The 21,644-nt window shown below is 40.6% G+C and overlaps 1 protein-coding gene across 3 annotated transcripts in view; it reads left to right on the plus strand.

Moving 5' to 3' along the window:
• The first annotated feature begins 1,473 nt into the window (after positions 1 to 1,473).
• APBA2 (amyloid beta precursor protein binding family A member 2) overlaps positions 1,474 to 21,644 on the plus strand; it is an 80,810-nt gene continuing 60,639 nt past the window's right edge. For all 3 annotated transcript variants that reach the window (XM_030954906.1, XM_030954907.1, XM_030954908.1), the window contains exons 1-2: positions 1,474 to 1,573; positions 5,530 to 5,613. The gene's annotated coding sequence lies outside the window, so the exon portion shown is untranslated. The remainder of the gene's footprint in view (positions 1,574 to 5,529; positions 5,614 to 21,644) is intronic.

Below are 21,644 nucleotides of genomic sequence, written 5' to 3' on the forward strand. Positions count from 1 at the left end.
TTGGGTAATGTTTTAAATTTTTAGTATCTTCAAAAGGAAACCAAAATCTGTCAAGTAATTGGGATGTAGAAAGGGACAGATGGGAAAAGTCACCATAGAAAACCATGCCAGAAAATAGCCTGTCAGCAGCAAATGGAGAGTCTTAATAAAAATCTTAACAAGTAAACTAAAAACTAAAGCCCCCCCCCCAGAATGGTGTTTCCATGAAGGACCTTTGCATGCACATGGGATGTGCCTTGATGCTAACACCAGGGCAAAATGAACACACACCACGCTGAGCATGCAGCTGTTACAGTAAACACTGATACCTGCCTGATTGCAGTGCAGTATAATTACACTAGGACAGCTTTTCACTTTTGCTATAGTGAGAAAGATTAGCTACTAGCTCGAATTTGCATAATTATTAGCAAAGCCAGACAGAATAGCCCTAAGATATGCGTTTCTTTATATACAGAATAGTCATTATCACCTAGCTGCCCTTAAAAGATCTAGAGGTTTCTAATAAAAGGCCTGAGGAACCAACTGTGCTTATCATCCACCAGAAGAAATGTTCTTGGAGAAACCCTCTTCAGTGAGCTTTTAAATAATACACATTGAAGCCTACATTATTAAACTTTAGGGGTGGATCTATGTATTATTTGCACAAGGGCACAAAAATCGTGATTTGTTCTCATAAATCTGGTCATATGATGGAATGGGACTGAGTCCAGTGCTGTCCCCTGCGATGATGTTCAGACTTTTGGTGTTTGGGTTTTTGTTGCACTGGAGCACCTCAATTAGCAGGGAAAGGTAAGGTGATCACCTAGCAGGATGACATGGCATTCAGGAATGTAATTCGCAGAGAGATGCTGTGGAGACTCCCAGAAAAGACCCTCAGCTCCGGCCCAGCGGCAGAGCGGCTCCCTGGGGACCCGGAGCGGCCTTGGGCAGTGGCACCGCGGGATGGGGCGCCCAGCGAAGCCCTGTGGCAGCTGCTGCTCCGGGGGCTGGCGGGGGAGCGGGGGCCGGGCCCGTGGCCTGCCCCCCTCAGTGCCCGGACACAAGCACTGAGCCAGAGCTGCGGGGGCTGGAGGCACGGACACCTGGGGCAGGTGGCACGGGAACGCGTCCAGCTGGCTTCGGAGTGTCTGCAGAGGGGGACACGCCACACCCTCCCTGGGCAGCTCCTCCAGCGCTGAGCCACCCTCAGTGTGAAGTTCTCCCTCACGCTGAGGTGAAACTTGTCATCAGTTTATGGCCATCGCTCCTCGTCCTGCGGCTGGACGCCACTGAGGAGTACGGCACGGGCGGAGCTGGCCCGGCGCCCGGCCCCGGTCTGGCGGTGGATGGCGGACAGGTCAGTGCTTCACGCCGAGCCCCGCGGACTGCGCGGGGCCCGGGGCCGCCCCCCGCTCGCTGCCGCCGGGGCCGTGAGGCGGCGCGGGCGCTATGCGCCATGCAGGTTCCCGGGCGCTGGCGCAGGCAGGTTCCCGGGCGGGCCCGCCGCGGTGTGCGGCGCTCGGCAGCCACACAAAAGAGCGGCTGCGGCTGCGGCTGCCCCGCTGCCCGGGACCGGCCCCGCCGCTGCACCGCGGTAAGGACCGGGGGAGCAGGGCGGGGGGCTGACCGACCGACTGACCGACCGACGGACATACCGACCGCCGGCCGGGGTCGTCGCGGGCACCGGCGGCTCCGTCGGGGGTGGGGCGGCAGCATCCCACGGGTCCCCTCAGGGGAGCGGGGAGCCCCCGGGCACGCCCCCGGCCCCCGGCAGCACGGCCGATGCTCCCCTCGAATCGGGGCTGGGGGCTGCTTTTCCCGCGAGCGGCTACCCCCGCCTCATCCCATCTTCATCTTCATCCTCATCCTCATCATTCCCATCCCCATCCCCTGGCAACCGAGCTGCCCGCAAGCGGACGGGGAGCCGGGGTGAAGGGGAGCCCCTGCGGCATGGCGGAGCGGCCGGCGCTGCCGCGATCGGCGGCGCGGGGCTCCGGCACCGGGGGCTGCCGCACTCCCGCCCGTCCCCGCTGTGCCCGGGGAGGCGCCGCCACCGCCCCCCGGCAGGCGAGGCAGAACCGGCGGCGATCCCGCGGGCCGGGCTGCGGCTCCGCTTGGCTCCCCCGGGGCTGGGCTGCGGCTCCGCTCGGCTCCCCCGGGACGGGGCGAGCTCCGAGCCCGGCCCGGCCGCCTCAGCCCCGCCGTGCCGGGACGGCGGCTCCGGGTAACGCGGGGACCGGCCGTGCAGCATCCGCATCATGCCAGCGTTTGGTGGGAGGGCGGGAGGCTTAAGTCCGTTTGTCTTAATAAGAGTGAAAAGGAAAGCGAGAGGAGCCCCCCTGTAAAGCAATACCGCTCGGAGTTTGTATTTGGTTCTGATTTCGTGTCTCCACTCTAGCAGAGGGATCAGAGCCTTTGATCTGCTCTTTCCCCGTTCCCTTCATCATGAGATCTGGAGGAAAAATGGTGCTCAATTAAGAATACCTGATTTTTGGTGGGATAAACAGCATGAGATATTGTAGCATGGTCTGTTTGCCTCTTATTGAACAGTTTTTTGAATGTGTGTGTGTGGTGCCTTGTATTGCCATAACAAAAGGGATGGGGGTGGGGGAAAGGAAGGGAATACTGCATTTAGAGCTGCATCTTGGAAAGTCAAAGACTGCCTTATTTTGCCTCAACTGGCAATCTGTGCTTTCAGATTTATGTACTTTGCATCCTCAGTGTTGTTTTGGTGGTTGTTGCATGGTAGTGAGGACATACAAGAAAAGAAATTGAGATAAAGACAAGAGATCATACAAAGTGTATAGTACAGAGATAATGTGCATTGCAGTGATGCTTAAGAAAAGTCTGAAATTACTGTGACCAGTTTGAAAAATGCAAGTAGTGTTTTCAGTTACATTACCTGGTCAAGACCACCCTATAATCTCCCAGGAGGGGCTGGGAAATCTGTTTGCAGAAAAAGTATTTATCTATTATGCCTGCTACCCAAGAATCCCTCATTAATTAATAAGTAGAACTGAAAAAGAGAAACAATTACTGTCATAGTTTTTTGTGATTCTGTATAAGCCACAGTGTTTCAAATATAACATAGTTTTAAAGGGGAGGAATTCTAGTTTAAGTCCTTATTGCCACTTAAGATAAAATACAGTATGTGCGGGTTATGTGTTTGAGAAGCAAAAGGTTGACATTTATGGCAATTTATCATTGTATCATCCTGGTTCTTCTCCATATGGGACAGACAAGATGAAAGAGCTTTTCTTTCATACTTTGTTCTGCAAGAGCTAAACTGCTGAAGTCAAAGCCACTGTACTTGTGAGTCCATTTGGAGCTCATAGGATTTCATGCTGCAGAACTGTCCTTATAAACCCTGACTGTCAGAGTTTCTAAATTCTCTGAAATAGTTTAGCCCCTATTTGCACTTGGAAATATCTGAAGCTATTTTTAAAAATGCATCAGCAGCTACGTTATTGCTCCCTCTTGATCCTCTGATAGTAAAGGAAAAGTGTTCTTGCAAAGGCCATAAAGGCTCAGCTCTTTTGGTCAAAGTGTGACAGTTCTAAGGAGGAATCTTTAAAAGCATGTTTTGTGTAGTTACTTGATTAATGCTGGTTCAGGTTGGGGACTGGACATGAATTTAAACAAGCTAGGTCTTTAAAAAGTGACCTTTGCTTAAGGCTGTGAACACGAGAAACCACTTCAAGAAGCATAATTTTACCATCTCTCCAGCTGTTCTGATAAGAACATTTGCTAAGAAATAATTTGTGAAAATACCATAGTTTAAACATCTTTCAGTTAATATTCCTGTGCTGAGGGTGCAGAAATTGGAGAAAGTGACCTGTTCCAAGCTACCAGCTCACAGAGAGACATGGAGGATTCTGGTTTGTTTCAGAAAAAATCTTGGTTGTAGCATTTGAACACATCAGGGTTCAGATGCTTCTGCAGATTCTTTAAATCCATTTCCCTGTGTTTAAATAAATAAGGCAATTATTTCATGCTTTAAGCACTGGTAGAGGTAGTGGTAGAGGCAGAGGAGCAACCCTGCCAAAAAGGCCCAGAGGTCCTGGTGAGCAGCAAACTGGACATGAGCCAGCCACAAACTCTGGCAACAAAGATAACCAGGAGCATCCTGGTCTGTGTGAACACAGCGCAGCCAGGACACCAAGGAAGTGATTATTCCCTACTGTCAGCACCCAGTAGGTGACATTTACAACCCTGGGTCCAGTTTTGCTCCCCCGGTACAGGAGTTATTAAAGACCTGGGGTTCTGCAGAGGCCACTGAAGTGGCTGGGGCTGGAGGCTGAGCTCTGAGCAGAGGGTGGGGAGTGGGGCTTGCTCAGCCTGCAGAAAGGGAGGCTATGGGGGACCTAACAGCAGCCTTCCTGTCCTTATGAAGAGTTCCTCAGGGAACTGGAGCCAGACTCAACCCAGTGGCATGTGCCAAAGAGACAAAAGGCCTATATTGAAACAAAGGTTCAGACTGGATACAAGCAAAATACTTTGCCCCACGAGGACAATCATACATGGAGACAGGTAGCCCAGAGAGGCTGTATGGAATCTGTAAAGACCAGACTGGATAATTCCCTCAGCAAACTGATCAGGGCTCACTGATGACCCTGGTTTGAGCAGAATCTTGGACAAGAGATCTCTGACATTCCTATCAACCTGAAGTGTTATGATCCTGTTTGTGCCTATCTGTACATGATACAAGAAGCAGACATGTTTCCAAAAGTCAGATTTTTAAAGAAAGATTTAGAGTTTCCATTCCAGGACTAATCTGTGCATCTCAACAAAGATGGAATACAGTATCAGCATGATATATTAACTTCTATTATGTGTGAAATAGCACATTACATTAATACAAACTAATACCTTACTATAAGCCTCCCAAGGAAGAGATATTTGCTTGAAAGAAACAAAAAGTGCATACTACTTGCAAGCAAGAGCTTTTACTAGGAGGTATATTTTGGCAGCACTATGAACAATTAAAGCCTGGCAACATTTGTGCAAGAGATGTAGTGGCAGTTGTTACATCTAGAGAAAATAAAGCACTGATGCAGTCACATGAGCTTCACAAGCTAAGAGGAACAACTGAAAGCAGAATCAGAATTTGCTGGTTTTTAGACACTCAAAAAACTTGCAGTCGCTGAGTCAAATGCTCATTATAAGTACTGGCAAATGCTTTTAGTCTACTGGGAAGAGTATAACATGTATGATTTATTTTTTCCTGAGGACCCATGAGAGCTGCGTGAAAAGCAGCTCAAGACAGCACCATGTGATTGGTGAAGTGTGTAGTGCTTTAGGCTTTTGCTGTCTGCAGAAGCTGAACATGCACCACTTCGCCATGACATCCATGAGAGGAGAACTTCCATTCAAATTCTCATTTTTGTCTGAACTTAGGTCTCCTCTTGGCTAGCAATACTATTTTTTTGGAAGGAAGGCCTTGCACAACTGGTAGAAAAAACATATGGGTTGAACAGTTTGTTTCTGATGCTGGTAGGTAAATGCACTGTCACTTGAGTACATGACATTCCTTTCCTTTTTTTGTTGCAGTACTTACTGTCTTCATTCACATGCTGCAGCAGAGGAAGGTGATTTGCACTTCAAGAGGAGTAAGTTAGAGCTGAGCAAAGACCGGTATGGAAAACTGGGATTCATAGGTGCTTCCACCTAAGCTAAGGAGGAAGAACTAGAAGCCCTGTAGGTAGGGATGACAGGGGAAAAGTGTCATTGTTCTCAGATAACGTGAAATGCTGCTGAGGTGCATACTCTGAAGTATACTCATGCATGAAGGCATCATTTTCTTTTGAAATAGAAGGAAATGAAGAGGAAAGGAAAGTTGGCAAAAAGGTATACAAAATATGTCAGTTATAACCAATGTAAGGTTTGCAGTCCAGACAAGGATTTTCAAATAACAGTATTTCTGCAATGCAGACATCCACTGATACCAGCCCAGGCTTGCAGTGGGAGCTGCATGAGGAGTATCTCAGGGTGGTTGTCTGGTTTGAATTAGTAAGATGAAGTTTCCTTCAGGAAATAGCCCTGCTAGTTACAGACCTAATAATGAAGATTCGGCCACATAGAAAATTATATTGGTTTATTACTTAAAAGGCAGATTGAATATTTCCAGTCTATTAATTGAATGGAGTTTTTGAATTTTGTTTTGTGCATTGATATTAGGAATATTTGTAAGCATATCACCAATTTGCAATCTTTTCCAGACTGCTTTTGTTCCCTTTACTGAGAGATTCTCTTCACAGATGCACTTCTCAGCTACAATGTTTGTATAAGTTTCTCTTCCCAAGTCAATTTACAGTAACCCTGATCATTTCTGAGGAGCGAAATACTTTTTATTTCTGAAATATTCTCCAAGAGGGACCTGACCCTGCAAGTTTTTCTTGCATATGTATTCTACCTTTGTGTTAAGGGTTCACAGGATCTGATCCTTGAAGATTTAGTGTAAGATTTATTTTATTTATTAACTTAATGAAGATTAAGTGTAAGACAGAAAGATTTAGAAGTCTTTCACCTGAGTACAGAGGTTAGATTCAGCTACGAACTCATAATGTGGTCATAGCAGGCACATTTACTTCTTTCTGTCTTCAATGTACAAAACCAGCAACAAGCAGCTCACAACCCAAATAACAGCTCTGTAACACTGACCATGAGTGTTCTGGTGAGGGTCCAGACCTGAATTTCACCACTGGAGTCCAAAATGCCAAGGGATGTTATGTAGCATGGGAATGTCTGGTGAGAAGCGCAAGTTCCATAGGGACAGCACTGATCTAAGCAGTATTGTAAAAGCCTCCCAGAAGGAGTAGCTGTGTTTGGCATTCACTGTTCAGGTTCAGTGAAGTACCTGATCTTCATGTGAAGAATAATAAAGAAAATAGTATTCCCACAATGCCATCCACATCTTTACTGCCTTCGTCCACTACCCAGAACAAAGGTGCTTGGGTGGACTCCTGGTCACCCAGTGTGTCCTTCAAGATCAGAAGTGTTAGTTAACTTTGACTTTTCCTGCTCCAGCAACATGGTAAAATATGCCTGAGTTACTGGATTAACTGAAGAGAATGAGGGTGGCACAGACTAGAATCTGTTCTAGAATGACAAAGGATTTTATTTTTTCCCCAATCACCAAGAGTGAAATGGTGTCAATAAATTGATGTTGCTCTCAAGAATACTAGCTACCACAAAAATTATTTTAGTGCAAGGGTAAGTGCACCTTTTTGTTTAGTAAAATCTTAAAATAGGTTTCAAAACTCATACTCTGAAAGCTGAGAGATGCCTTTTCAACACATCTGGGGGAGTGTATGGAGATGGAATTGCCTGTTTCTCATGCAGAAGCAAGACTGCTTCAGAGCTGCTATGCTCCTCAAATCCATACCAAATTGCTCTCCTGGGAATCCTGGGAATGAAATCTTGTATTAAACACTGTTACTAAACATATCCTTTTTCTTTTTTTTTGTTTTTGTTCTTCTAATCTGCAGCTTTTGTGTTGGTAAGGATGGCCATTCTGACTGGTACCAGGCTGCACAGGGTTGCTGTGCTGCCTTGAGTTTCAAAGACCACTACAGCTACTAATAGATAAATAATCATCTAGGCAATTACAAAGAACATAATTTTATTTCTGCTCTTATAAAAGGATCCAGTATAGGAAAGAAGCAGGCTTGCATAGTTCCAAATTCTTACTATGCAGCATAGCACGTTGTTGCCATGCTACCAGATTGCTTGCCTTGATATTTAAATTTGCCCTTAGATTTGTATTTAAAAAGAATGAACTGTTAACAGTAGATTAAAATATAAAATAACCTGACAAGACATAAGCCTCATCACCAATTTGTTCATGTTTTTTTTGCCTCTACAGATTTTAATTTTCTTTTCTAAAATAAACCCCACCATCACAACAAATTAAGATATGCATGAAGCAATGAAATATGGAAAGATTCTGTTTGGAAGTGCAATAAAGGTTTATATCAAAGGAGGAATATTCATTATAGTTTCCATACTTAAAAAAATATGCATTTTGCCTGCCTTACTGAATGCCTCTTGCCATCTTTTGTCCTCTCCAATTTAACACGACAGAGGGAAATCAGAGTATGATGATATTTTCTTGTTATTGATGTATTGTGGAGGAGAAAGGAACATTATTTTTATATATGTGTGTGTGTAGATATATATAAAATGTCCTTTAGGCACAAAATCTTGTGTTAGTGGAAGGCAACTCTTGATTACAGATAAGGCAGCTTTAAAAAGAAACTTATCCCTGTGATATTCTTAGCCAGTCAATCAGTGTGGCTTTAATTATGTAGAAGTATTTGACATGTTATGGCCCAAGAGATAAGAGCTGTTGCATATTAGATGAATGAAAGGGAAGGAATTCTGTTGGTGACTAGAAATTCCATGCTCAGTGCTGCATTAGAGGCATAAAATGAGCACTGGAAGGGAGCACTTCCTAGTAAATAGTGATTTGCATTGTATTGCAGATTCCAGCATTATGAAGGTTGTTGGTGGCAGAATTCTTCATTTCTGGTTAATGACTACTGGCTTTATTGATGGAAGAGTTGCCATGAAAATACCTGTGTAGTATCAGAAATGTACCTTTAAGTCAGTTGTATTGGTAGGAATTTTTTAGTTTGCTTGCCTTTTGGTTTGGTTGATTGGCTTTTGTGGTTTTTTGGGTTTTTTTTAATAATTAAGGTTTTTTTTTATATTTTCAGTGGTAGGTGGAAGCCTCAGCTTTCATCAAGTAAAAGTTGTCTGTTGTGATACTGGTTGTTTTCAGTACTTGGAAAGAGACCTTAAGGTTTTTCCACATCTATTCCACACCTTTTTGCAGTGATAATAAATTATCTGTACAGCATGTGCTTAATTTGGTATTTGTCCTCCATTTATTATTCAATTTGTATGCATTATAACTGATCCACCAACTAACACATAATGACTTTTGGGGAAAATGGAGGGGAATTATATATTTCACTACTACTATACCTTTGCAACTGTGTTATTTTCCTTCCTGTGCATATATCTATATTTGCTTTTAAAGTTTTTTGTCACAATTCAGTAAAATACCTGTCTTATTCTTGAGCCAACATTGATTTAACTTAGATCTTTTGACACTTTTTAGTGTTGGGACTCCTACAATATTTCATGGTTTAGTTTAGGCTCCAGCTTCTGGTGTATGAGAATCTCAGCTTTGAGCTTATACTCAGACAGGCTCCAGGAATGAAGAAACTGTGAGTTTGTACTTTAAACATTTGTGCACAATATGATACCCTTAATTCTGGACTTCTTGTGATTTGCAGTGCTACAGCAATTGTGGTAGAAAGCAGTTCCTTACTATTAACTAGGATCTGTTTGAATGTACTAAGCTGGTGTTACCAGTTTACTTTCTGATGGTACTTAACATAGTTATAATCACTCATGACAAATATAAAGAAGCCCAATGTCATCCAGAGTTTCTGAACCAGCTGTTTTATCAGTGAATAGTCCATGGTGTTACATACTTTCCTCTATTCAATGATACTCCTATTTAAAGTAGTAATTAAGTAATGTGGTAACCTGCTACACTATTGATAAATCCCTCTGGAAGGTTAGGAAACTAAAGCTGCTCATCACTGCTCTGTTTCCCACCCTCCCCATGCCTTGGCACAACGAGTATTGTTTCTTGACGGGATGAAATCCATATTGTCTTTAAGATATTATCTCTGTCCTTATCAGATAAGTTCATGACTCCCTGTGGCTGCCAGCTGAGGCTGCCCCTCCCTGACAGGCTGGCAGCTTGCGCACGTTGGTCACCCTGACACACGGACTGTGGCTCCTCAGGCTGACCCTGAGGCAGTCCCAGCCCCTCCTCCCTGCAACAGCTCCTTGGCACAGGATCATCCTGAGGGACTGTCACAAAATGGGGGAAATTCAAACAGAAATTCCTAAACAGTAAAGTCAAGTTTACCATACGTGAGGAACTTAACTAAACAGCACAGTAGCATCCTGAATAAACTGGAGGTCATTGGAAAAGAAGGATAAAAATCTGTTGTACTCAAGCCTATGAGCCAGCCAAGTGTCTAGGACCCCTTGGTGGAAGGCATTTAGAAGGCAGCAGCAGACACTCTTTGCTCTAAAGACTGACCTGTCTAAAGAGACTTCACAGTTTGGTAACTTCTGTTTAAATTAATCTGTCAGAGGAAAAGAATAGTGGTAAGAAAGTGTAAAAAAGAATAGTGGTATAAAAGTGGTACCAGGCCAATATAACCTCATATTATGGTAGCAAAAGATTGTGAAACGCTGGATTTAATCAATAACATGTAGACCAGACCAAACCTTTAGTAAAACCTGAATTATAGATGTATCTGTAAGTATTAGAGAATGTAGCTTAAGTGTACCTAACTGGAAAATCTTAATTTGGTTCTACTGTTTAGTTGCATTTTGCTGTTAACCTTCTTGCTGGGTTAAACTACAAAGATAAAATTAATTAACTTTGTAGATTAACATATTAAACATTTTGCCTATGTAAATTTGAATATCATGTGGATAAAAAGTTCTCTGCTCTGGAGACTATAACAGGGTGGCTTTTCAGTTATTACATTATTTTCATTGTTGTTTTCTTTACTAGTACTGTGTCACTGGGGGTGGGAGTGAGGGTGTGTTTGATTTTCAAACTCCCCAAAGTCTGCTTTATTCATTTTTCAGCTGTAGACTTATAGATTTTTATGCTCTTTGTGGCAGGAATGTCTGCAGAATACTTAAGTTGATGAAATTTTGATTAATGGACTTTTCCACAACACACATAATTTAGGATTTATTTGCCCTCAGTTGAAAGATGTTACTATAGCAAACACAAGAGGAAGAATTAAATGGAAAGGAATCTATAATGTGGCTGTTTAGGGTTTGCATCTGGTAAAGGGGCTGATACCCGGAGGCACAGAAGTTGATTATACCCTTGCAATGCTAGGCTACATAGGATGGTACAAAGTTTGATCCTGCAGGGAAGCCTTCTAGGAGCCTGTCCGTCCATTGGGAGAGCCCAGGAGAGGAGCACACAGTGTTAGGTTGTTGTTGTTGTTTTACAGTGTGGACAATTTCTATTGTTAAGGGACTGTGACATATCTTTAAGTGGCTGGAAGTTGACCTTTGATTTGAACTGGGTGCAGCTCAAGCATCTTTGAAGACTTCAGTTTTGCTTTGAGCTGCAGCCTTGCCTGCAGTGCTCCTGTCCCTGGGAATGTCCCACAGCCCCAGCAGGACTGTAGCTGCAACACAGGAACTTCTGGTTACCACCAGGAGACTGCCATGGGCTAGTTGTTCTGTTAATTCAGTTGTTGATAATAATTAAGTTTAGAAAGGTGAAACAGAGTTGACCTTGTGATAGAAAAATAGAAATTATTCAAATTGCTAGAGGAATTAGTCTATGTTTGACTTTTCCAATGAGCACAAAAGTTACATAATTAGCACCCTCTAAGGATCATATTCTGCCAGCCACAATATTTTGTGTCATATATCAATATATTTATGTAACTGTAGACATTACTTACTTTAAACCAGATATCAAAATTTATATATCTATTGCCTTGAGCATCAGTTGAAGACAAAGCAGTCTATTTATGAGCAAATGATGAAATTACTGAATAAATCAGCAAGACTCATACTGCCATTTACATTCTTGCCTCAGTAACTACTTACTGCATGTTTAGTGATGAGAGATGCAGAGTTCTGAATTGGAAAATTCATAGATGACAACAAAATAGACTGACCCACAATGTACCAATATGATGCCTCAGTGATTTTTCAACCATTTCATCTTTAAAGGAAAGATGCTAATTCTTGAAAGTGTTAGCCAAGTGTGTAGGTACATTTACTGAGAACCTAGGAAATGCATGCTTATTTAAATACATTTTGCAAAACTTTATCTTACCACAAATTAAATAAAATGCTGGGGAAATTCTTGTTTTCACACTAGCTTTTTAATATATCTATTTCTAAAGACATCAGAATATTAGAGAATGTTATTTCATTGATACTCCCCTAGTTCTTTGCTAGTCAATGTATCAGGGATGGAGCATGAGGCTCCATACTGCTTCCATACTGCTGCCCAGCTATAACCTTGGGGTACAGCAACCTTACACTGCAGGATTAGTGCCTTTTCTCCAACAGGTCTGCTCCATAGAGGTTTTTTTTTCCTCTGTAATGCCAGTATTTTACATGCTGCAGTTAAGTCAGCTGCAGCCAAAACCTAATCTCTTGTTTAGGCCAACTGTAAATCTAATTAACCTTGCTGACACTGCATATTATTCAATCACAGAGTACACTTCCTCCAAGAGAATGGCTGAAGCTGTATTAATACTTTTTAGAATATTGTCTAACAGTGAGTTTTCAGTGTTCTCCCTGCTCTGTGCTGCACTGTTGCTGTCAGTCACTGATAGGGAAATTCTATGTACCTGTGTGTGAAGAAAAGAAAAAAAAATCAGCCCCAAATGTAGGCTTAACACTTCACATAGTGAGGATTTTGACAGACCTCTAGAACTCTCAATGTTCCCATCCCTGGCAGAGCACAGGATGGCAGAGAAGACAAAGAGACAGCCAGCTATCATCTCCTGTGCTTCTCTCATGAAGCTAATGAGCATGGAGGAGTGACATGCGCAGAGTCCAAGATAATTCAAGAGACTAAAAGATACAAATAGCATGGTATGAGCTGCCAAAGGTTCATGCCAATCTGTTCTACCATTTCTGCTGGAATATTTCTGTTTACTCTTATTTTCATAATGACAGTATTTCAGCTTTATCAGACACCTGTAGAGAGTAGGATCTACTGTCTCATTTAGAACAGTTGCTCTACCTTATAATGACTTGGCAAAAGTGAGATGAACATGCAGTTATCATCACGAAGGTCCAAAGGAGAATGAATGCTTCCTAAGACCTTCAGCCAGCTGATGTGCAAGGGGAACTATGCTCAGAAATGATTAATCTATGGTGTATCATCTCATAGCATCAGGCTTGAATCCTACAGATTCTGTTACGTTATTACAAAAATCACCTAAAATCAAGATGCTTTTTTCCAAAGATGGTCAGAAAATTTAAGAAATATTCAGTCCCTTGATTTTGTTACCAGAACCACTCAAGATAGGGAATAAACTTCAGTAGTAAACAAAGGGATTGCTTTGTTTCCCTGCTTTGTCCGAAGAAGCTCAGTTCTTCAGCTTTCAACAACTTCTCCAACCAGACAAGATCCACATTCCTCTTTTCTCCTTTACAAGCCATTAGGATCTAGTGGGATAAGAGCTGTGCATCAGAGCCTAGACAGCTAATGATGCCTCACTTCCTAGCTGTAAATGGAGCAATTTGAACAGCACAGTTAATACCTACAGCTCCAGCACAGAAAAGGCTGATAAATCAAGAATTTCCTTGAACTTTGCCTGCAGATTTAATGAAAAGGGTTTTTCCACCTTTACTGAGAAACTTTTTCAAACTAGAGAGTAGACAGTTGAGATAGCCAAAGTAATATTTTTTCAAAGAATCCTTTAACTGTGCTAATTGCATATTTTATTTCACCCAAGATGAATGTTATTTGTACTTGATGTAGCATCAGAAAAGAAATGAAACTTTGAAATCTTCTGTTTAGGCAGTGAAGATATTGAGGGGAAAAAGAAGGGAAAAAAATTAGCTCAGTTCTCCAAAATAAAAGAGCACTGTCTTTGGTATTGCAATTTCACAGATAGAAATCTGCATAGACTAGTCTGTTTATCTGCTCAAAGCTCTTTACATAACTGGCACTTTGTCATCTTCTGTCTATAAATTATAGGCAGTCATTGCTGGAGTGTTGAGTAACCAAGCATAGAGTTTGCAGCTTTGCATATAAATGGAGTTACAGTCCTGGATCTGTGTGAACATATATATGGACATGAAGGCATTCTTGCCCTTCAACTTGACACCAGAAACCCCCCCACCCTTAATGGCATACATCTGTGGATGCTGGTATAAATATGGAGCATATATATATGGTTCCTTCAAAATGAAATGATGGAATTGATTTGGGAGAAAGATGTGAGTGCATAAATCACATCAAACCAAATACAGGTTGTTACATGAAGTAGGCAAATTAGGCAACAAATTTTATGTCAAGTGTTTTTCAGTAACTTGGTGAAGAGAAGGCTTTCTTCAGATGTTACTCTTTGCACTGATAATATAATAGGAGAGACTGTTTACATCTTAGAAAACTCAGTCTGGATCAACCTAATTTACATATTTCCTAGTGTGACACTACAGTAACATCTGGAAATAGATCCTTAAATAGAACAGGAAATAGGCTTTATCTAAATATTCACCTTACTAATTAACTCTTCCTGATAGAAGATCCTAGTCTTTCAGTATGCACAGCATGTTACAGCTGGCAGATTTAAACCTCTGTGTAAGTGCTTGGTACTTTTTTGGAAAGCAAAGTATTTGTCTATACAACCAAAAAACCAACTTCAAAGGAGCCACAACATCCTAAATGTAAAACTCCACCTACCCCAAGTGAGGATAAACAATGATATCATTACTTCAATTATACTGGTTACTGTGGATGATCCATCCATAGCTGATTGCTTCTATTTAATGGCTTTAAATAATGTGCTGAAATTTGCATTGCAAATTGTAGGATGGTAGGCTATTTTTTTCAACCAAATCAGGTCAATTCTACCCAGGTCCTCTATATCCAACAATCCAATAATAAAAAGCATTTTGGCTACCCTGCTTTTCGTCTTTTGTTTGCTTAAATTGTTTTCTGTTGACCATAAAGGACAGCTATTTTTTTAAGTTCACTGTTGGGTTTCACAGATGTAGATTTAAGGAGATTATTTATGCTTTAGGATTTAACATCTACCAACATGCTGTTCATTTGCCTGATATCACAAGGGACTAGTTCTTTCATTTGCAATTTATAAATCCTCATCTTCAAACTTTGGTTTTCAGATAGCTGGATGTTTGAAACATCCACTAGTTATTAATTTAATTAATTTTATCTCAGGTGAACTAAGTGTTCATTCAACCATCACGATACATGATAGGTCCACTGTTTTGTTTTGTTTTTAAATTTAAATAGAATAGGTAATGCTAACCTGGTAGGTTGTTGAGGAGTCACCTTGGGAGCCCTCCCTTAGTTTGATGCATGTTTGATGAAAAATGCTGTTTTCGTGTGTGCTTTACTGATAAATCTGGTGATTAACTTTCCAAAAGGACAACAGCAGAAGCTCAAAAGCCCACATCCAATGCTTGTTCCTTCCAACAACCTTTTATCTGGAATGAAGAAGTCAAACTTGTGCTCTGTGTGCCTAATAAGACCCTAAGTGTTTGCAAAGGTGACAAAAAAAGATGTGGCTGAGTCACATGTCAAGTTTGTCTCATGATACCTCAGACAAATGCCTGTAAATGTGTCTGCTGTGGCTCATACAGAGTCTTACATTCCATGCAGACCAATTTTTCATATTACTGCAAGAGCAGCTCCATACACTATGCTTGATAAATAAATCCTTTATTCCCTGTAGAAGTCTAGATCTTGAGATTATACCAGTTTCTGATCCTGTTCTGAGCTGCCAGGTCCAGGGAGAACAGGAGCTCTCCAACATTTGCTGTGCAATAAATGATAACCTGCTCATAAAGCAGGATGCCTGAAACATTAAAATACAAGAACAGAAGGTGACATCAAAATGTGAGCCTTGCTTGAAATGCCTGACATAGCTAAATCTCTATGCTGCTTTCAAATATGTTGCCTATTATTTTATAATTAAAGCTTGAAATTATTTTATAGATGGTGCAGTGATTGGCTGCAAAATGGAGAATTTTAAAAATCCCTATGAGAGAAAGCTTCATAATAATTAATATTTTTATGCTAGAAATTTGAAAATAACCCTGTTTCTTTCTCAGTGGTTTTATTCTGTTCTTGGCAAGCATTTTCCTATGCTGTGTTTCTTGTGCTATGAGAGCCATTCTGGATTGCTGATAGGCTCAAAACTCAAGCAGTTTGTGCTCAAATGACCAAATGCCTTGATTTGATAATTCTGAGCTGGGGTGCTGTGAGTTTTCAAAATGCAGTCTAGCATTTTACAGGGGTCTGCAGGCCCCACTATAGTCTTTCCAAGAGCTCATCTTGTATTCAATTTTCTTTGGACTGCGAAAAACGAACAGAGGACAGAATTTCCCCATTGAAGTTTCATTATGTTTTCAGAGCTACTAAATAAAAAATGTATATCCTGTTATACTGTAATTTTGTAATATCATGCATTTTAAGCATGTTTTGGTAATACCAAGTGCCACCAGATTATTAGTATTTTATGGAACTTTATTCCACCACTTAAAAATTAATACTTCATAATCTCTGATAGTCAAAGACTAGAAAAAATGCAGATCAACCAGAAAGACACTATGGAAGAGGCAAACAGTTGTGTATCCATTCTGCACCTGTGCAAAGGTCATTTTCATGCTCTAGAAAGCTGAAAAACCCTGCCAGATACAGCCTGCAGCATGTAAGGGATGCTGAAACAGGCAAGGCCAGAGGCAGAACCTCTGAATCCTTCTGCTGCCCTCATGCATGTAATGGGAAGCTTGAGCAGATGATGCAGAGCAACTGGGGAAAAAAATCACTTCACTTCCAGAACTGACAAATCTCCCCATTACACAACACACGTACAGTGCTATACTCTGACAACATACTTTGACCTTGAAAAAGTCAAAGTATTCTTCACAAACCTCCAGAAATGTATTCTTTGCATGGAAAGGTACTTTTTTTGCATTTAAAAGAAGAATTCATTATTCCATGCAATGTCCATGTTTAATTCTCTACATCTCAGTGATGTTTACTACAATTGCTGATACAGATCTCTACTATTTTCATATAGTTCAGCTGATCCTGACTAGATTTACTCCTTTTTGGTTTCATAGTTCTACTAAAGCTTTCAGTATCTGTCCATGAGGCATCTTGTACTACACACAGAAGTACCCCAGGGCATTGCATAAATTAATATTCCATCCATGAATGTAGCTAGTAGTTAATTTATCATTTGTCAGTGAGAAACAAGAGACTAGATTACTGATTAATTGTATGAAGCTGCTCACGTGTATGCTGAAACAGGCAACCTGTTTTAGAAGTGTTGAGTCTAGCAGTTTAGGAAATAAATAAGAACAGTGGTAAATAGTACCAGTATTTTTAGTTTAGCTAATTAAAATTTTATGACTGGCAGAGAGGATTTGAGTTTATGGCATCTTCAGATTTGGCATGGGGAAATAAGAGAATTCTCAGGAGCTGACTTCTGCTATAGCCTGTCATATCTTATTATGCTGTTTCCAACTCGGTTGGATTTAAAACAAAACAGACTTATAATTTATTCTTCACTAAAAAGAAGAGGAAAGAGAGCCCAGTAAATGCAGCCAGGAAGTATAGCTGAAATAATACCATGATAGCTGTGACTGTTAGGAGCAATTGCATCCAAAGATCATCCTAAGAATAATTGTGTCTTGCCTCCTAGGAAGAAGCTTCAGAAAAATACCATAAGGAAATATTCATGGATTTCAATAATTACCTGTTCTGTAATTATCAAATACAGTCTAGATAAACACAAAAATGTGCCCTCCTAAGCATACAGACAAAAAATGAATGAGCATATCTCTTCTATTGGAGAGCATGTGTGTGTGTGTTCCACAGAAAGAGATGTGCTTGAGCCTTTTCACCTGGGCTTCAAACATCTCTGCCCCAGGAATATCTCCAGTTATATTTGTGAAAACATGGCTGCTCTGCATTAAAACTCCTTTTAGGTTTTAGATTTTATTTTAAACCAATCATAATTTTAAAATGATAAGACTTTCCTTCCTAGTGAATTTTTGTGCAGTGTCACAGGGACATATATAGCCTGATGTGTCATCCTTAATTGATGTCTGCAGCACAGAGTTGTGTGAAGGACAGTGTGCCTTAAGACTGGCTCTTAGCTTTGGGATGAGGCATGGACACAGCCAGTAGTTAATTCTGTAAACCTCTGTCAGACATTGTGGATGTAATAGAGATGATAGCAGAAAAAATTGACAGTCCTTTAATCCAGTTTCACTGCCACCATCTTTAGCCAAGACTGTTCTTGGAGTTTTCTATTTGTGGGAGAAATATGATGAAGAATAGTGATAAAAACAGTGTATTAAATGATGAGGAATTCAGTGATTTAGGAATACTAAACTTTAACCCTACCTAGGTGATCAGTGCTTGTGAAAGGAGGCAGCTCTGGGCATGCCCCATGTAATCTCAGAAGGGATAAAATGCCACAGCTGATTCACAAAGCACTGTGCAAATTTGACTTGTGTTTTGTCATTGCTCCACCAGTTAGGATTTACTGTGTTGATCAGTGGATTCAGGCAAGGTAATTCTGCAGCATTTAGTACTGTTACTGCAGAAGCACCTTTACATTTAAATGGAAAGAGTCCTTTAAGTCTCCTCAGAGAGACAAGAAGAGACTGGGCTCTCCTGCATGACTTTGCATCTCCCCGTAAATAAAAAGCTCATATATCTTTGGAACAGGAACATTATCCTTGAAGGAGTGACCATATGTCACTTTCTGCTCTTCTGAATAGCTTTTATTTGCTGTAGTTTCATAGAAGACACTATTAATTACAGATTTCCTTAATGTACACTTTGATTTTATAGTAAGAATAGGAGTTAGGTACCTGCAGTATGTGCTCCTGCTTTTGAACGATTTTTTTTCATTTGGTTTGCACATTGGTACTTTGTACTGCTGTCTTTTTGTGCCCTATAATTTTCTAGTCAGTCATTTTCCTACATTAGCTTCCTAATTCCACAAAAAAAAAAAGCATTCATTCCTTAATTGATCTGTTGCAAATAGGTTTTAAAGACATAGCTGCTTGTGTTGCTTGTTCCTCATACTCTGCTTTATACATATGCTCCATTGCTGCCTCTCTTTACTCAATTGCTCTAAGCCTCCTTCCTTAACTTCACCCAGACCTCAGCACTCCTGACAGATGTAAAATACAGCAGTCTAGTTGAGAAGAGCCTTTACTGAGTTATTCAGCTAATTCCTCTGCATCATGTCATCATTTCAGCTAAAGAACTTTGAGGAAAAGGCTTAAATTCACCTGAGCTTAAATGAAAGGTGAAAAAATAGAGAAAACAAAATCCCAGATCAGGCTTGTCCTGAACAAACAAAATATTCTGCCTGAGGGCTGCAGGAGTGCAGTTACAGTCTGTCAGGCTGGCTGAAATTAGAAATAGCATTCTCATTTGTCAGGCACTGTAATCAAATTGGATGCAGATTTGCAAACCTGGACAACAATGGCTGGATGTCATTGGTTATTTTTACACTGCACAGAGTGTAAACAGTAGTGGTTTGGGGTATCATGTAGTGGATTTCTGCCAGTGTTTCCTTTATTATCTGTAACTGGTGACATGCAGTGATTTTCTATGCAGAGCAGCAGCTGGTTTATTTTCTTCTAATTGCTTGCCACACCTGTGTTTCTGGATGCAAAGAAAATCTTTCTCAAGATAGCAACTAACAATTCAAGAATAGAAAAACACTGGGTTTGATAGTTTATGACCTACCTAGGTGCTAATCATCAGCCCTTTGAGCAATTTTAGAGCCTTCAAATTTCACTGCTCAGGTAGTAAAGGTGACACTATGATACAATTAAGGGCTTTTTTATTACTGAAGCACTAGCATTTATTTTTAATAAGGTGCTCTAGTCCTTTTGTGCAGACCTATGAACTGTTTGTTCTCCAGACTCCTGCTTCACAGTTTATGGTGATGTATTTGGGCTGCAGCTGGAGCTGAATAGGAAAATGAAAATAGATAAGAATAGATGGCTTGTCACTATGGTTTGGAGTTGAACTGATGAAACTAAATGATCTTTGTCTAGCTTTTTAAAATTTACAGTGACCACAGTAATATGTATCAGAGGCCAATCAGAGCACTTTGGAAGGGATTTTGAGAGACATCTCACCATAATCCTAATAGGCTAAAAAGAAATGATGATATATGAGATTTACAGGTATTTGAGATTTTCCAGTTTAATTTCTGTTCTTCCACCTAATGCACACAGGCATCATTTACTTACTAATACTTGCATGGTGAATGGGAAGGTTTCTTATTGGAGCTTATTTCTAAGATCCCTCTGTGGTCATACCTATCCCTTCCTCTTGAGCTACACTTGGAATCCATACCCCCAGCATCACTGATGATATAATTGATTTCTGGAAAATATTAAGAAGACTAATTAAATTATCTTAAAATTTAATCTAAGTTCAATTATGTGTTGACTTTAAGTATCCTTTTCTGTATAACTCTGTGTGTGTTTTCAGCAATTCTGTTCTAAAACTGATGATAAAGGAATAGATGGGTGAATTGCCCTAGGAAAAATGAATCAGGAGATCTCTGATACAGACAAGGCTTTGTCCACCAGACTGCTGCACTAACTCTAGGGAGATGGAGTCCATAATTTTGAAAGAAAAATACTAAAATGAAAGTAGAATGAAGGTGGCAGTAAGTGTGACTAGCTGGCTAAATGTGATACCTAAAGAATTAGAAGAATACTCTATGTTCCAACTATGTCACTTTCAACTTCAAAGTATTTTGATTCTAAAATTAGGGATGTTCAAGTAAGAAAAGAATTAATGGCAAAATACATACTCCCTCAAATGTTTTTATGCTACTGGTATTTTTAAGACTCCTCCTAGTTAATATAATAGTTATGTTATTATAAAAGTATGATATTCTTGACAGCCTCCAGAAATTGTCTTAATGTTTTGTGCAGTGGAAAATAGCAACTCTGTTGAGGAAATGAAACTCACTACCAGATGTGTTCTCCAGCAGTGTAACAAATACTCAAGTGTAGCAATCAGAGAGAGTAAGAGATTGATAAGGATTTGTGTCCAGTTAAAATTTTACATTAATTCACTACTTAGAATGGGCTGAGTCAAATCACACATTGATTTTTCCTAACAACAGACAAAATACCTATTAGATGTTAGAAAAAAGATTGTTAGCAGCAGCATATAATCTAGTTGACAGTGTTTACTAGGGTAGACAGTGTCTACTATGGCAAAGTTAATTTTTGTTTCTTTTGTTCCTATATGCTTCTTTCTTAGCAACGCAGTGTTTTATGGTTGAGTCCCTGCTAAAATGTATCTCAAAATAATTGCAGTGAAATAAAAGAAAACCCAAATAGGAACTATAAATCATAAGGTCTTAAAAGTATACTTTGTTTTTGTGCTCCATCTTTCATCTCCAATGGAGTAACTGATAAGAAATGAAACATCTGCTCTTTCTATAGAATAAACAATGAGTTGTCTCTTCCCGAAGCCCTCTGATCCCCAAATTAATCATGATAATAAACCCCTAATTTATTACCCACAATCAACTTGAGATACATTTGCACATGTATGAGTTCCAGGTTACTCAGGGCTGCTGTATAACCTCTGAAGGTGTTGGATGTTTTTTAAAGAACAAGTACCACATCCTCATTATCATTATCCAGTAGGCAAAGGTTTTTTGAGTCTTTTTGAGGAGTATGTCCTTCATGCATCATCTCAGCATGGCAGCTTCTGTTTGCCCACTATTATATCCTGTCTGTAGGAGCATTAGTCCTCTATTTTTGTGGTTCCTTTTAACTTCATGCCTCAGCATGAGGATGAACAGTTCTGCCAAGAG

This window comes from Camarhynchus parvulus, chromosome 10 (genome assembly GCF_901933205.1).
Source record: "Camarhynchus parvulus chromosome 10, STF_HiC, whole genome shotgun sequence".
In the NCBI taxonomy this organism is placed as follows: Eukaryota; Metazoa; Chordata; class Aves; order Passeriformes; family Thraupidae; genus Camarhynchus; species Camarhynchus parvulus.